We start from the raw sequence: 16,552 nt of genomic DNA, 5'->3' as shown, positions 1-16,552 counted from the left end.
AAACTGAGGATATTGCAAGTGTCAACAGTAGGGCAGGGCAGGGCAGACACCTATGCAGATTTTGCCCCCTTTCCACCTCTCCCCCAGCTCCGGTCTTTCTCCTAGTTCATAAGCAAATGTCCCGCCATTTCTGCTACCTTCCCCTTGAAGTAGGGTGGTTCAGCTTGGGGATGAAACAGGAAGGGTGGGCCTGGAAAAGAGAGGTAGATGGGGAAAAATGGAGGAGAGGGAGATTGGCTTCCATAAGGACCATGGTACGGCCTCATCGTATTCGGGACGGCGCTAACAGCAGAGGCAGCTTCGGGCTTCCAAGGGGAGCTTACCCAGGCCTGAACCGGCACCCTAGCACTCCTGATATGACCTGAAACTCCGCTGCAGAAACCCAGGTAAACCAGCCCTCGGGTAAACCGCGGGTCTCCGGCCAGCAGCCCTAACCCCCGCTGGATCACAAAATATCCCTGAGAAAACTAGGAATTAGGGTGGAATGGTGGATCCTATGTAGGTGGCTCCAAAAGTCTCACTGCAGGCCGGCAATGATTAACATTTTAGGGCAAGTTAGGACTCCACACGGTTCAGACCGTCCTCGAATCATGACAAACTGCACCTTAGATATTGCTAAATTTATACCTGGTTTCACCCCCCTCCACATACCTTTAAGCATTCCTCCCCCCAGATTGTTTCTCTATGGCCCCAGTCCCTCTCCTCTCTCTCCCATGGCCCCCAACCCATCCCCACAGTTCCCCCTGCAAGCACCATTTCCCATCCCCCTCCCGGTGCTACTCTTTGATTTTGTTTTTGCAGTACAGCACATTCTTGTTTCACAGCCCAGCTGGCTCCAGTTGATGAGCCGTTCCACGCCTTCCCTCAAACCACGAGTACCCTCCCCACACCAAACTAGTGGGCCCCCGGCTGGGCTAGACCAGTTAGGATGGGGGATAGAACAGGGGCCTGGGAGTCTCGGGTTCTAATCCCAGCTCCACCGCTTGTCTTCTCTGATACCTTGGGCAAGTCGGTTCACTTCTCTGTGCTCCAGGTACCTCATCTGTAAAATAATAATTATTATTATGATGGTATTTGTTAAAAGCTATGTGCCAAGCACTGTTCTAACCACTGAGGTAGATACAAGGTAATCAGGTTGTCCCGTGTGGGGCTCACAGTCTTAAACCCTGTTTTACAGATGAGGCACAGAGAAGCTAAGTGACTCGCCCAAGGTCACCCAGCAGACAGGTGGCAGAGTCGGAATTAAAACCCACGTCCTCTGACTCCCAAGCCTGTGCTGTTGCCACTAAGCCACGCTGCTTGTGACTGTGAGCCCCACGTGGGACGGAGACTGTGTCCAACCCGATTCATATGTATCCACTCCAACATTTAGTACAGTGCCTGGCACATAGTAAACGCTTAATAAATATGGAAATTATTATTAGTATTAGAAGACCTAGAAGGTGATCATACCACCTTCCCCTATCCCCCTTGAAGCTCCAGAACTACAACAGCAATTGCGGAGGGAAGTAGAGGTTTTCCCCCCAAACCTCTATCAGACTCTTCTCTTAGTTCGGCCTAGTCCCACAGCTCTGATGGTGCTGGGGGCCAGAGGAGGGGATGAGGTGAGGGACGGTCTAAAGACCACCCCGACCATTAATCTAGTCTAGAAGTAATGTAGCCTAGTGGACAGAGTACAGGCCTGAGGGTCTTAATCCCAGTTTTAATCCCAGCTCTTCCACTTTTCTGCTGTGCGAACCTTGGGCAAATCACTTAACTTCTCTGGGGCTCGGTTCCCTCATCTAAAAAGAGGATTGGATACCTGTTCATCCTTCTACTTAGATTGTGAGCAACATGTGGGAGCTAACGATCTTATATCTACCCCAGCTCTTAGTACAGTGTCTGACACAGTAAGTGCTTAACAAATACATCAATTATTATAATTAGAAGAAGAAGAAAAAGAGATTAAAAAAATGGCACAGGGTCAGGAGGTGAGAAGTAGAGCCAAGAGGGGAACCACAAGAATGATGGGGCATTTTCAAGGACACAGGCAGCCATAAGAGTGCATAAGGGTTACAGGAAAAAGCAGAAACAATGTCAAAATAATAATAATGGTATTTGTTAAGCACTTATTTCCCAAGAACTGTACTAAGCTCTGGGGTAGATACAAGATCATCGAATTGGACACATCCCCTGTCCTACTTGGGATTCAGAGTTTAAGTATGAGGGAGAACAAGTATTGAATCCCCATTTTACAGATGAGGAAACTGAAGCATAGAAGAGTTAAGTGATTTGCCCAAGGTCATATATTAGGCACATGACAGAGCCGGGATTGGACCCAGATCATCTGACTCCCGGGACCACTCTCTTTCCATTACACCATGCTGCTTCCCCAGCAAGTGGAATCTCAATGTGGAGAGAAAATGGGGAGAGGGAGATGCTTATAAAGGAGGGAAAGGAATGGTAAAAGTGCTCGGCAGGGGGAGGGGTGCTGATCACCAAATAGAGTCATCGTGAAGGTTCAACACCCATTATGCTTCTAATTCTTCCCCCTTCTAGACTGTGAGCCCGTTGTTGGGTAAGGATTGTCTCGATTTGTTGCCCAAATGTATTTTCCAAGCACTTAGTACAGGCTCTGCACACAGTAAATACTCAATAAATACGATTGAACGAATGTGAATAACTACTCTATGAGGAAATCTCACCGATGCAGTAGTAATACATTAAAATGTAGCTCTACTGCACATGTATAATTGAATATGCACACGATTCTGGGTAATTCTAGGTAAAAATAGGATATCCAACCTTGGCTCATTACCCAGATCCCCAGCTAGACCACTGTCCCTGTGAGAAAATTAGTTCTGACTTAGGTTTTGATTTAAAACATGGGTTTCAGGAACTAATTGTGTGATAAATCCAAGGTCTGCCTGTACCATTGAGCAAGTTTTTCACACCTGGCTTGAACCCTCAAGTGGACAGCCCTTCCAGCTACACACCCCTGACCTGCTCACTATGAATACAAACTCCTCCCTTCAAAGCCCAAGTCAGTTAAACCAGTTATTTAAACCAGTTACCCCAGTTAGGTGTGAAGAACTTTAGTTCAAGGAGCTCAAGTCACTATGACAAATTTCTTCTTTGTCTCATTTCTTGTGAAGCGAACAACACTGTCTGATCACAGTTTGAATCTGAACATTTTGCATGGAAGAATCGTGAAGTATCTCCATAGCAATGATGCACTTGAACTCAAAAGTAGGTCATAAAATGTCTCACTTTTATCCATTTATTCCCAGGCCTACCACTTCCAGAATGAAAATTGCAGTCTCAGAATTTTCTCTTTCAGAGCTCTATGCAGTCTCCCTGAATTACGTGCCCCCCAAAGTGGCCTGTGATTGTCCCAATTAATCAGAAGCCTCTTATTCTAAGGTTGCGATCAGCTACTGCAAGTCTCTTCTCCTTTTAACCGTGTGAAGAAGATGGCTCTGTGGGAAAGGAAATTTGGCTGGAATCAGCTAAAAAATCTTCCCGCCCCTTCCTCACACACTAACTGCCAGACTAGTTATCATCCTTGAGCCAGTGATGTTTGAGAAAACCCACAAGGAAAAAAATAGAAACTGAAAGTCGGGCAGCCTTAGTCATTCAGTCATGTGCATTTATTGAGTGCTTAGTGTGTGCAGAGCACTGTATTGAGTGGTTGGGAAAGTACATTATAACAATGTCACAAACATGTTCCCTGTCCACGGCGATTTTACAGCCTTACAGTTCTCCCGACCACTTTGTCCCAATTCCGAGGTGACTTCTTGTAATATCAAACAGCAACTCCTCAACGCCAGATTCAAGGCACTCAATCAGTGCTCTTCCAACTACACCCCAGCCTGCACCCTCTGCTCCTTAATACCAACCTCCTCACTGTGCCTTCCTTTCATCTCTCCTATCCTTCACCCCTTGCTCACATCCCGCCTCCATCTTTATATCTGCCAGAGCACCACTCTCCCTATCTTCAAAACCCGACGAAAATCATAGCTCCTCCAGGAAGCCTTCCCTGACTAAGCGCTCATCTCCCTCACCCTTTTCCCTCCCTACTGCCTTACCTATGCATTTAGTTCCATCCCTTAAGCATTTAGGTATTCACCCATCCACACTTATTTTCCTGCCCTTTAACACAGTTGCTCCTTTACCTGAAATGTATTTAGAGTCCTTCATTACTGTTAAACTCCTAAGTACAGTGTTCTGTATGAAGTAAGCATTCAATAAATACCACAGATTGATTTGAACCTGGAGAATATTATCTTTTTTTATGGTATTGACTAAGTACTTATTGTGTGTCAAGAACTGTTCTAAGCACTGGTTAGGTACAAGTAAATTAGGTCAAACACAGTCCTTGTCCCACATGGGGCTCACAGTTTAAGTAGGAGGGAGTCCCGGCCTTGGATATAATTTGTATTCTCAGTTTAAAGAGGTCCCACTGTGATTAAAGTTTATAACACTGGGTTCTAGAATTTTCTTCTCATGGGCAAATAATGCCAAATAATTCCATTTGTTTTCTATGCTTTGGCCCCCTATCTCCCAGTGTTTATGGTCACATCCTGGTAGCTAGGTTGGCACTTTGGGTGAAGCAGTGTGTACCCTGGTGGTCCCGGTGGTAACCTCATGGATTGGGATGATTGAGCTCCATATCATTTAATTTTAGGCCAATCATCATTCAGCAACAGATTTAGGCTACGTAATTTAAATAATTAGCACTTACTACATATTAAACACTGGATGTTTACAAGGCTATGACACCAGTCAGTCCCTGTCCCAAATGGAACTCACGACCAATTTTACCCCCATTTCACAGGTGAGGAAATTAAGTCTCGGCAAGCCAGAGCCAGAGTTAATAATTAATTAATAATAATGCTACTTGCTAAGTAATAATAATAATAATGTTGGTATTTGTTAAGCGCTTACTATGTGCCGAGCACTGTTATAAGCGCTGGGGTAGACACAGGGGAATCAGGTTGTCCCACGTGGGGCTCACAGTCTTAATCCCCATTTTACAGATGGCGTAACTGAGGCACCGAGAAGTTAAGTGACTTGCCCAAAGTCACACAGCTGACAAGTGGCTGAGCCGGGATTTGAACCCATGACCTCTGACACCAAAGCCCGTGCTCTTTCCACTGAGCCACGCTGCTTTATACTACATGCCAGGCATGGTGCTAAACATTGGGGTGGATAAAAACAAATCAGCAACAAGAAAAACAACATGGCATAGTGGATGAGAGCTGGGGTCTGGGAGTCAGAAAAGTCAAGGGTTCTAATTCCGGCTCTGCCACTTGTCTGTTGTGTGACCTTGGGCAAGTCACTTAACTTCTCTGAGCCTCAGTTATCTCATCTGTAAAATAGGGATAGAGATTGCGAGCCACATGTGGGATAGGGACTGTGTCAAACACAATTTGCTTGTATCCACCCCAGTGCTTAGTAAGCACTTAATGAGTACCATGATTATTATTATCAAGTTGGACACAGTCCTTGTCCCACATGGGCTCACCGTTTCAATCCCCATTTTACAGATGAGGTAACTGAAGCACAGAGAAGTGAAGTGACTTGCCCAAGGTCACCCAGCTGACAAGTGGCAAAGCCAGGATTAGTACACACTACCTTCTGACTCCCAGACCCGGGCTCTATCCACTACGCAAAACTGCTTTCCAAGCTGAGACTTGAATTTGGATCTCCTGACTTCCAAGCGCACACTCTTTCCACTAAAGCACAGTGGTTATGAGAAAGAATTTGTTCTCTTTGTTGCTTCACTTTTGAAAAGATAAGTGTCTTTATTACTTAGAAAATCTTGTGTAGACCCCCCCAGGGTTTGGCTATCAAGTTTCTATCTAGTCTCCAATCAGGCCTCTTTCCTCTGGAAGATATTTCTGGAACAACTGAACTGAGGAGACTTTAAATGATTACAAAAGTGAAAATGTACACTTAGCAATGTAGAGAGAATTAAATTGACTCCCTAGTAGGAAATAACGCATTTTACGAGGTCGGGTCAGGAGATGTGCAGCTTAAAAGTGGGAGGGGACAGAGAGAGAGAGAAGGGGATGGGAAGAAAAGAGAGGAAGAAAGAAGAAAACAGGGAGAGAAAGGGGGAGAGAAAAATCAGGGAAAATGGGAGAGAAAAGCAGTTAGTCAATGATGTCTGTTCAGCGCTTGCTGTCTGCAGAGCACCGTACTAATTTCTGCAGTAGAAAATGTATGAGCCTAGGAGTCAGAGGAGGTAGATTCTAATCCCAACTCAGCCACTTATCTGCTGATTGTCCTTAGGCAAATCATTTCTTTGTGCTTTAGCTTCCTCATCTGTAAAATGGAAATTAAGACCGTGAGCCCCATGTGGGACTGTGTCCAACATGATTAGCTTGTATCTACCCCTGCTTAGTACAATGCCTGGCAGAAGCTCTTAACAAATACCATTTAAAAAAAACACACAAAAGAAGAGTTGGTAGGCACCTTCCCTGCCCACCACAAGCTTACAGTCTAGAGAATGAGTTTACAGCCTAGCAGTGACTAGCATTCCCACCTTCTTCCGCAGCCATGAACTTCCAAGCAGGAAAAACCGCATCGCCAGACCAAGATAAGGTACTGCAGCTGAGCTCACTGGTTCTGCTGCTGCAGAGCAGTGAAGGCATGTTGACACCAGAATACTTGTTTTGTTCTGTTTGTTTTGTTCTCTGTCTCCCCGTTTAGACTGTGAGACCGTCATTGGGCAGTGATTGTCTCTATCTGTTGCAGAATTGTACATTCCAAGCACTTAGTACAGTGCTCTGCACATAGTAAGTGCTCAGTAAATACAATTGAATGAATAAATGGCAGTGGACAGAAGCCCCAGCTTCTAAGGTTGAGCCCACAGAGGGCAGGTTGCAAAGGACACCTCCAGCCCACCTCACTCCTCTCTTCTTCCCTTTCCCCAGCTCCTTCCATCCTACATCCCCCAGGTGTTGAGATGCACCTGCACCGGTCAGCCAGTTCTTAAAGGACCAGGGCTCTAAAAGGGCTGGGTGGAGCAGACTCTCAAATTTGATACTATAATAAGGACACTCACCAACTTAGTTTTATTGGACTGTCCCAAGTGCTTAGTGCAGTGCTCTGTACCCAGTAAGCGTTCAATAACATGACTGAATGAATAAATGAGAGAAAAGACTAATCAGTCAGTCAGGTGTACTTGTTGAGTGCTTGCTGTGTGTAGAGCACTGTACTAAGCCCTGGGGAGAGGACAATATAACAGCATGACAGACACATTCCCTGCCCATAACAAACTTACAGTCTAGATGAGTAGACAGGCATTAATATAAATAAATGAAATTACAGATATGTACATTAGAATGACGTGGGAGCTAATCCCAGCTCTGTCACTTGCCTGCTGTGTGACCTTGGACAAGTCGCTTAATTTCTTTGTGCCTCAGTTCTCTCATCTGTAAAATGGGGATTAAGACTCCGAGCCCTATGTGGGACAGGGATTGGTCCAACCTGATTATCTTGTATCTACCCCAGAGTTTAGCACAGTGCCTGGCAAATAGTAAGCACTTAAGAAATCCCATTATTATAAATGCTGAGTGACTGGGAAATCTCAACTCTAGTCTTTCAGCCCATTGTGGGCAGGGAACATATCTACAAACTGTTATATTATCCTGTCTCAAGCACTTACTAGAGTTCTCTGCATGCAGTAAATACTCAGTAAATAGGATGGATTGATTAATTGATTAATTGCTTGGATCTGTAGAACATAGTTTGTTCTGCTTCTCCTGAGCCTCCTCCTATTCCCAGGGAGACCCTCCCTGATTTCCTTCAGACCTCAGAGGCCAGCCTGGGCCTGGAATCAGCATCCTGAAGAGTCTTTGCTCATACCCTCCCAAATGCTTAGTACAGTCCTTGCCCAAAGTAAGCTTTCAATAAATATTATTGAATAAATGAATGAATCCCCCCCTCAGGCTCGCACCTGGAGAGTTTCCAGTCCTCTACCAGTCTCGACTATGGGAGGAAGAGTCAAACAGAGGCATATCCATTCCATTCCTAACTTGGGCAGTGGCTAGCGAGTGGAAGGTAATCTGCTACAAGTCAAAAACTTGGCAGCAGCAGCATGGGAGAGAGTCGAGGCCGGAAACTCAAGTTTACCGCGTGGAAGGAGGCAATGGTAAACCACTTCCGTATTTTACCAAGAAAACTCTATGGATACACAAACCAGAAGATAAAGGAAAACCTCCTTGATCTTGGAAAGTTACATCCTGATAAGCTCATCTCTAGACTGTAAGATTGTTGTAGGAAGGGAACATCTCACCAACTCTCTTTTATTGTCCTCTTCCAAAATCTTAGTACAGTGCTCTGCACAGAGTAAGTGCTCAATAAAGGTGACTGATTGACTGATAAGAAAATTGCTGAATAGTCTACTAAATTACAGGTTTGCTGTGCTTAGTCAAACTTTCCATTTCAGTAGCTTTTCTGCGGAAACATTATTTTGCACCTGAACATGACCTTATGGGACATGCAACCATTTCTGCTGTAATATGGGGGTTATGCTCTTGCAGGCCACTGAATTAAGGAAACCTTGCTCAGTAGTACAAACTGAATCTGACTCAGTGCGCACATGCACAGACTATTCTGATGCGATGTGATTCTGTATCCAACCAAACAGGCTGGCAATGGTGGATGACTGTCCTCTGATTCTCTCTCCCTCTGCCCCGATGAGACTGTAAGCCCGTCAAAGGGCAGGGACTTTATCTGTTGCCGATTTGTACATTCCAAGTGCTTAGTACAGTGCTCTGCACATAGTAAGCACTCAATAAATACTATTGAATGAAGACCGTAGATGGAGGTGGGGTGCTCTGGGAGAGATGTGTCCATGGTGTCGCTATGGGTTGGAAACAACTCGACACCATAAGACAAGAGTGAATGAACGAATCCAGAACCAGGCAGGAGCTGTAGCCCCAGATACCGGAGAAGGGGAGGTGGCTTGTACATCCCTGTCAACAAAGCACAACTGGAGTGCTCCCAAAAGATACCAGTATCCCGCCAGTTACTGGTGCACCTCTATTGTAATACAGAAAGAATGATCCTGGGTCTCACCAAAATGCAGAAGAAATGGGAGATCCAGGAAATAGTGACCGCAAGTGGAATCCAGTGACCTCTTTTCCACTCCCAGTCATCTAAGTCCTCTGCCTCCCTTCTATCCAATTATTAAAGCTTATTCATTATTTCTCCAGGCTTATTGTTTGATCAGGTGACCTGACCCTTCCCTAATAAGCTGCTTCATCCTGCCATCTTCTTCATATTCATGTTACAGGCTGATCAAATATTCTGCTTCCAGAGGGGTCGATCCTGGGTTCTCGAGCATGAGAACTGGCATGAGGGAGATTTCAGCCATCTTAGATAGGTTCCCAGACATTTCCTGGCAGTGGCCCACGGGCTCTTTGATCACCAGAAAGGAAATTCTTTTAAAGCCGCTCCTAAGTTTTCCCAATCAGAGGAAGCCTCCCTCTGAATGAACAAGATCCAGCAGGGAAGGCCAAAGGCACCTCTTAATCCTTCCCAACTGGTCTCTCGTTGCTGCCTCTTGCCTGTTCTCCTTTCCTTTTTAACGTTTCCTCTTTAATGGTCACATTTCTTCACAGTAAGAAAACAGTAGGAGAAGGAAACTCCAGTCTGATCAATCTCAAACTCCTGTATGCCACTGCTGTCTCTTTTGATCTAAATATTTTACCCACTTGAGCTAATGCTGATCGCTCTGCACACAGTAAGCGTTCAGTAAATACAATTGAATGAATGAATGATGTTGAATTATGTGTGTGTGTGAGCGTGACTGTGTGTTTGCTCCTACTTTTCCTGGCACAACAACTAGAACTGCAAATATTACAGCCACTTAAGACTGGCTTTACAGTCACACCCAAGTAAATTTCAGTCCTTAGTGAAGTGAGTTAGCCCAAGTCACATTACTCGTTTCGAAGGGAGAAAAATCAATCAATCATATTTAGAGAACACTCACTGCATGCAGAGCACTGTACTAAGCACTTGGGAGAGAACACCATACAACAGAGTTAATAGACAAATGTTCCTGATCACAGTGAGCCCACAGTCTAAAGAGAGCGTACAAGAGGAGAGTTTTCTATCCCTGGAGATTTAACTGCCCCTTCTAGAGAGGTGGTTTGGGGAGAACACTCCAAGATCTCAATGACATTTCCCCTGAACTGGAAAAGTAATGTCCTTTATCCGACCATGCCCGAACATCAAAAGTTCGAAGATAGAATGTGGTTAGGCACTGCTGAAGCAGTCGAAGCTCAGTTTCAAAACTTTGATATGTGAAATCATTTTTAGCAACCTTTGAAGTTTGCGCTTTTAGGTTGGGCAGTTTGTGTTCCTGCTCTGAGGGGTACTGAGATGAGTTGAAAGCTTGTCCGAATCTAACATTCTAGGGCAATGCATTTGATCATTGTAACATTCAGTAAATGATCCCTGTAACTGACACAGTTACTACAACTAATAATAATAATGATGGTATCTATGAAGTGCTTACTATGTGTCAAGCACTGTTTTAAAGCACTGGGGGTAGGTACAAGTTAATCAGGATGGACACAGTCCCTGTCCCACCTGGGGCTCACAGTCTTAATCCCCATTTTCGGGTGAAGTCACTGAGACCCAGAGATGTGAGGTGACTTGCCCAAGACCACAAAGCAGACACGTGGTGGAGCGGAATTAGAACCCAGTTCTTCTGACTTCCAGGCCCTTGCTCTACCCAATAGGCCATGCTGCTTCCTTTACGACAAAGTAAGATTCCAGCATTCATCTTACTTTTCCTCTTTTGCAAGCAAAAAGGAAAAAAAAAACTGAGCAAAAATCTCAAATCAAGACTGTTTAAACAATTCTACATAGTTTTAAATAGGCAATAAAAAAAATTAGAGAAGGCAGTCATGGAATGCAAATCAATTTAGATCATCCAATTGGTCACATAGAAAAATCTATAAATGGGCCTATTAAAATGTGGGTGTGGTAACAAAACTACTATCTGTAGTTCCTGATTTTTAAATTCCCAACTTGAGTGTTGTCTCAAAGACAAGTATATTTTCTAAAATTTTACAAATGAGCATTAAGGATGCACAACACACCTTTCCATGCCAGTTATGTGTATCTATCATTGTATTTTTTCAATGGTATTCGTTAATTGCTTACTTTGTGTCCAACACTGTTTTAAGCACTGGGATAGATCCAAGTTAATCATCTGGATACAGTCCCTGTCTCACATGGAGCTCACAGGAGGAAAATAAGATATTGAATCCCCATTTTGCAGTTGAGAAAACTGAGGCATAAAGAAGTTGCCTCTGCAAATGGCAAAGTCGGCATTAGAATCCAGGTCCTTTGACCCCCAGTCACATGTTTTATCCACTAGGCTGCTAGGCCATGCTTCTGTTGGAATCAAAACATTTTTTATAATGCCCACTGCTTACTTTGGCCTGTTCCATTCTACATCCAAAGTTTTAAATCACATTGTAATAATGCCAAGACCAAGACAAAATATTTTTTTTTAAGTCCAGAGCCATACTGCCTTGATTTCTGACTTCCTGCTTCTTAGTCTAACCTTTAACCTTTTAGCCAAGTTCAGCAAATATTACTAGGCAAAACATGTCTTCCACTTCTCCCTCCTTCATGTAAAACTCTGGCAAACATGAGCTCCCGTGAGAGCGAATACATATCAGTTAGTGAAGATTTTAGAATTAGACCGAAGACAATGCTAACATCTGATTGGAAGAGAAATTCAGTTTACTAGGCTCCACCAATTAACATTTTTGAGGAGCCCCTTGAGGGAATGGGATAGGCCAATCTCAATTAGTTTCTACTGGGTAAGACCAATTCAGAAGGTTGACACCTGCTCACAGAAGTTTATGAACTGGGAAAAAGAAAATCCAATGAGAATTTGGAGATGAATTGACCACTTGGAGGAAGTTCTACTAAAAATACCCTTAAAGCAGAAAGATATCTATTTTCATTTTTTCTCAAAGTACTTATTTGGGGACTAGTCAGCAAACCCTGAAAAAACAGTGAACGTAAATGTTTCTCCTCATCACTGTTAAAATGGCACCACCCAGGTTAGGCTTTACCCAGACATTCAGACCTTAATGGGGCAGAAATGAACAGCATCTGATTCCTCAATAAGAATTTTGCACATGAAGTGGTAGGCTCTTCTACTTATGAGTAACTGTTTAAATAAACCTTAAAATTATCACAGAAACCCTTTTGTGTCACTGGCTAGGTCCAGTGGATAGTGTTTGGGCTGGTACTCAGGAAACCCAATAACTTGCAAGTTCTTTGGGCAAGGATTGTTATTACAAGTGTAGTATTAGTAGTGAAATATTACTACTAATAATATTAATAACAATTGGGGTCTACTGTACTCTTCCAATCACTTAGAGAAGCAGCGTGGCTCAGTGGAAAGAGCCAGGGCTTGGGAGTCCAAGGTCATGGGTTCGAATCCCAACTCTGCCACTTGTCAGCTGTGTGACTGTGGGCAAGTCACTTAACTTCTCTGTGCCTCAGTTACCTCATCTGTAAAATGGGGATTGAGATTGCGAGCTTCACTTGGGACAACCTGATTACCCTGTATCTACCCCAGCGCTTAGAACAGTGCTCTGCACATAGTAAGTACTTAACAAATACCAACATTATTATTAATACAGAGCACTACACAATGAGGGCACTCAATAATAATTAATCATTCAATCATATTTTACTGAGCACTTACTGTGTGCAGAGCAACGTACTAAGCACGTGGAAAGTACAATTCAGCAACAAATAGAGTCAATCCCTGCCCAAAATGGGCTCACAGTCAAGAATGGGGGAGACAGACATCAAAACAAGTAAACAGGCATTGATAGCATCAATATAAACAAATGGAATTATAGATATATACACATCATTATTAAAATAAAGAGAATAATAAATATGTACAAATACACACGAGTGCTGTGGGGCAGGGGGTTAGGTCAGAGGAACGGAGTCAGGGCGATGAGGAGGGGAGGAGGAGCAGAGGAAAAGGGGGGCTTAGTCTGGGAAGGCCTCCTGGAGGAGGTGAGCTTTCAGTAGGGCTTTGAAGGGGGGGAAAGTGTGCTAGTTTGGAGGATTTGAGGAGGGAGGGCAATCCAGGCCAGAGGCGGGATGTAGGTCAGGGGTCGACGGAGGGATAAGTGAGAACGATAATTGTATTATTGAAGCACTACTATGTGTCAAGTACTGTACTAAGTGCTTGGGTAGATTCAAGATCATGTGGTCCTACATGAGACTCAGAGTCTTATGTGGAAGGAGAATAGTTATTGAATCCTAATTTTACAGATGACACACAGAGAAGTTTGGTGACTTGCCTAAGGTCATATAGCAGGCGTGTGGTGGAGTCAGAATTAGAACCCAGGTCCTTCTCACTCCTAGGTTTGTGCTCTTTCTACTAGACCATGATGGATCCATAGTCCTGCATCGCTACCTGATTAAGTGGGTAGCCTCAGGCTGGTCATTTAATTTACCCATGTTTCAGTTTCTCCCAGAGAGGATGACAGTACCTACCATCCCTACCCCTTCAAAAGAATGTGAGGAAGATATGACTGCAAGAGAGTATGAACTAGTGGATAGAGCATGGGCCTGGGTTCCAATCCCAGCTCTGCCACTCATCTGCTGTGTGTCCTTGGGCAAGTTTCTTCCTGTCTCTGTGCCTCAGTTACCTCTTCCCTAAAATGGGGATTAAGACTGTGTGAGTCCCACATGGGACTGTGTCCAAACTGATTAGCTTGAATCTACCCCAGCATTTAGGACAATGCCTAGCACTCAGTAAGTATTTAGCAAATACCATAAAAAAAAGAGATAGCTGGTACAACTCTTCAAGCAGTGATTTAAGGGGGAGGAGTATGACTCTGAAATGGATGAAAAATGGAACTACTATGAGTGAAGAATTAAGAGATTAATATTCATATATCAATATATCTATACACCTATATATGAGACACACAAGCACACACACAAACATATATGGGAAGTGTGGGAGCAGTGTGTGTGTGTGTGTGTGTGTGTGTGTGTGTGTGTGTGTGTGTGTAAAGTGGCCTCTAAGCCCCAGGAAACAGACCCTAGAAGCTGAAGCAGATTCTTCCTGGTGTAAGCTATCACTCAAATTCCAGAACTTTGCACAGAACAGAAAAGGAGACTTCAGGGAGAAGATGATCCTAGAAATGGGAAAAACTGCTCCACACTGATTGCTTTCTGTTTTCATCTGGGTAGCGGAGACGAGGAGGTAAGCAGCTGATAAGGAGAATAGAAGATTATTTGTCTGTGAAGTGAAGACTCTGATGGGAGGATCAGCTCACCGATGGTTAGGACCATTTGTCATGAGCAGACTAGAGTGGGGGACTCTAGCAATGAAATCTTTGAGAGATTTGGCCAATGATTTGTTTGACTAGTTCAACGTAATGTTTAGAGACATTCTGGAAGTGGTACATAAGGTTGCAGGAAAGCGTTGTCAGCGATTCCACTAGGCAGACCAGAATAAAGCTATCCATGAGCAATCCACAGGAGCACTGTGGTCTAGTGAAAAGAACCCAAGCCTGGGAGTCAGAGGACCTGCGTTCTAAACCTGATACTGCCTCTTTCCGGTTGCGTGCCCTTAATTTAATTTCTCGGTGTCTCAGTTTCCTCATCTGCAAAATGGGAATTCAATTACCTGTTCTCCCAAATTTGACTGTGAGCCCCTTGTGAGACAACGACTGTGTCCTAGCTGATTAACTTGAATCTCCCACAGCATTTAGAACAGTGCCTGACACTAAGTGCTTAACAAACATAATGACACTGGTGATGATGATAAAACTGACAATAATAATGATGAAAATAATAATAAAAAAGCAGGTGGATTGGGAACTGACACTCGAAGCCTTGCCTGGACTGTGGAGATGGCAGGAAGTAGACAAGCTTGGGGATGGCAGGAGGTAGAGGAACCACTGTGAGAAGAAATATTGTACTCTCCCAAGTGCTTAGTACAGTGCTCTGCACACAGTAAGTGCTCAATAAATATGATTGACTGACTGGATGGGGTCCTGCCTTTGGGGACCTGACAGGGACCTCACAGATTCACTTAAGGACCAAGAAGTGGGGTCACCACCCTGCCATGGACATCATTTCACGTCTTGCTGTTCCAAGAGTGACGAATTAGTGATCTTCCCATTGAGGTGACTGAGGCAGAAATAAAGGCAACAATATAGAAAGAAGGAAAAGAGGATGAAAACACTGTTAGGTGAATGAAAAAATGTAGTACAAGGTCTATTAAATTTTATTGGAAATAATAATGCTAGATTGAATTAGAAATAAAGCTGAAGGAAAAAAAGAAAATAGCAAGAAGAGCAATTATAGGAGGTGTCTCCAGAGAACAGATTGAACTAATCGGTTTTAACTCGCAGTAGTTCTATACTGATGCTGCCAGCCAGATGTGTGATATGGTTAACACAATTATTTTGCAAAGACTTATGGAATAGTGAATGAAATACTATAAATAGGCAGTTTACAGCTCTAATTCCCTTAATAGGAGGGTGGGACATGGTGTATGTGGAACTCCTTCCAAGAATGTTATCTACTCATCGCTTATTTTGAATAAAGAGATGAGGAAAGATACTTGGGGCAGACAATTCAAATTTCACCTATTTCAACCGAAATTATTGTGGGGAGGGAAATCACCTTAGAAGGATGAACTCAGGAGAAAAAAAAACAAAGCACTTCAATCAATCAATAGTATTTAGTGGTCATCCATTTTGAGAAGAGCACTGTACTAATTACCTGGGGGAGTACAATAGTGTCAGTAAGCATGATACCTACCTTCAAGGAGTTTACAATCTAGTGGAGGAGACAGATACTAAAATAAATGACAGATGAGGGACAGAGTTTATAGATCTAATAATAATAACAATTTTGGTGTTTGTTAAGTGCTTACTGTGTGCCAGGCACTGTATTAAACGCTGGGGTGGATACAAGCAAATCAGGTTGGACACAGTCTTTGTCCCACGTGGGGTTCATGTACATAAATTCTACAGAGGGGTGGTGTGTGCGTGTGTTGTGGGGGTGGAGGGAGGGGGAAGTACCCAAGTGCTCAGGAAACTGCCAAAATGACAATGAGGAGAGGGGTCTGGTGAGAAAGGAAAGAGTTTAATCAGGGAGCCTCCTGAAGGAGATGAGATTTCAGAAAGCATATAAAATGAACAGATATGCAGAGCATGAAAAATATATGTGACAGTATTTTAAGGATGGGCTTACAATGATTTTTGAGGGGCACTAGAATCAGGTTAAAAAAATTACATATTTTTAAAAATCAAAAATCTTCAATAATTGAAGAGTAGGCACAGATAAAACTCAAGGCCATAAGGACAAATCATACCCCCAACAGTGTGACTAAACAACGATGGCATTTAAAAAACCTCCATTCCAGTTTGTGAAGGAACTAAAGCAGAAAAAAAAAGGGGGGGGGGGGAGAAATCATTCAGCCTTTCCTCATATTTTAACTGTATGAAACAGAGGGAGAATAAATATGACAAAGGAAAAA

The 16,552-nt window shown here is 43.5% G+C and overlaps 1 non-coding gene across 1 annotated transcript; it reads left to right on the top strand.

The window, feature by feature from the left end:
* Positions 1–7,927: 7,927 nt before the first annotated feature.
* LOC114816043 lies at positions 7,928–8,065 on the top strand. The gene has a single exon (XR_003763822.1). It is a non-coding gene; the product is annotated as a small nucleolar RNA SNORA7 (small nucleolar RNA).
* Positions 8,066–16,552: the final 8,487 nt, after the last annotated feature.

The sequence above is a fragment of the Ornithorhynchus anatinus genome, chromosome 1 (genome assembly GCF_004115215.2).
Source record: "Ornithorhynchus anatinus isolate Pmale09 chromosome 1, mOrnAna1.pri.v4, whole genome shotgun sequence".
NCBI classification, from domain to species: Eukaryota; Metazoa; Chordata; class Mammalia; order Monotremata; family Ornithorhynchidae; genus Ornithorhynchus; species Ornithorhynchus anatinus.
This window is presented reverse-complemented; position numbering and strand designations above follow the sequence as displayed.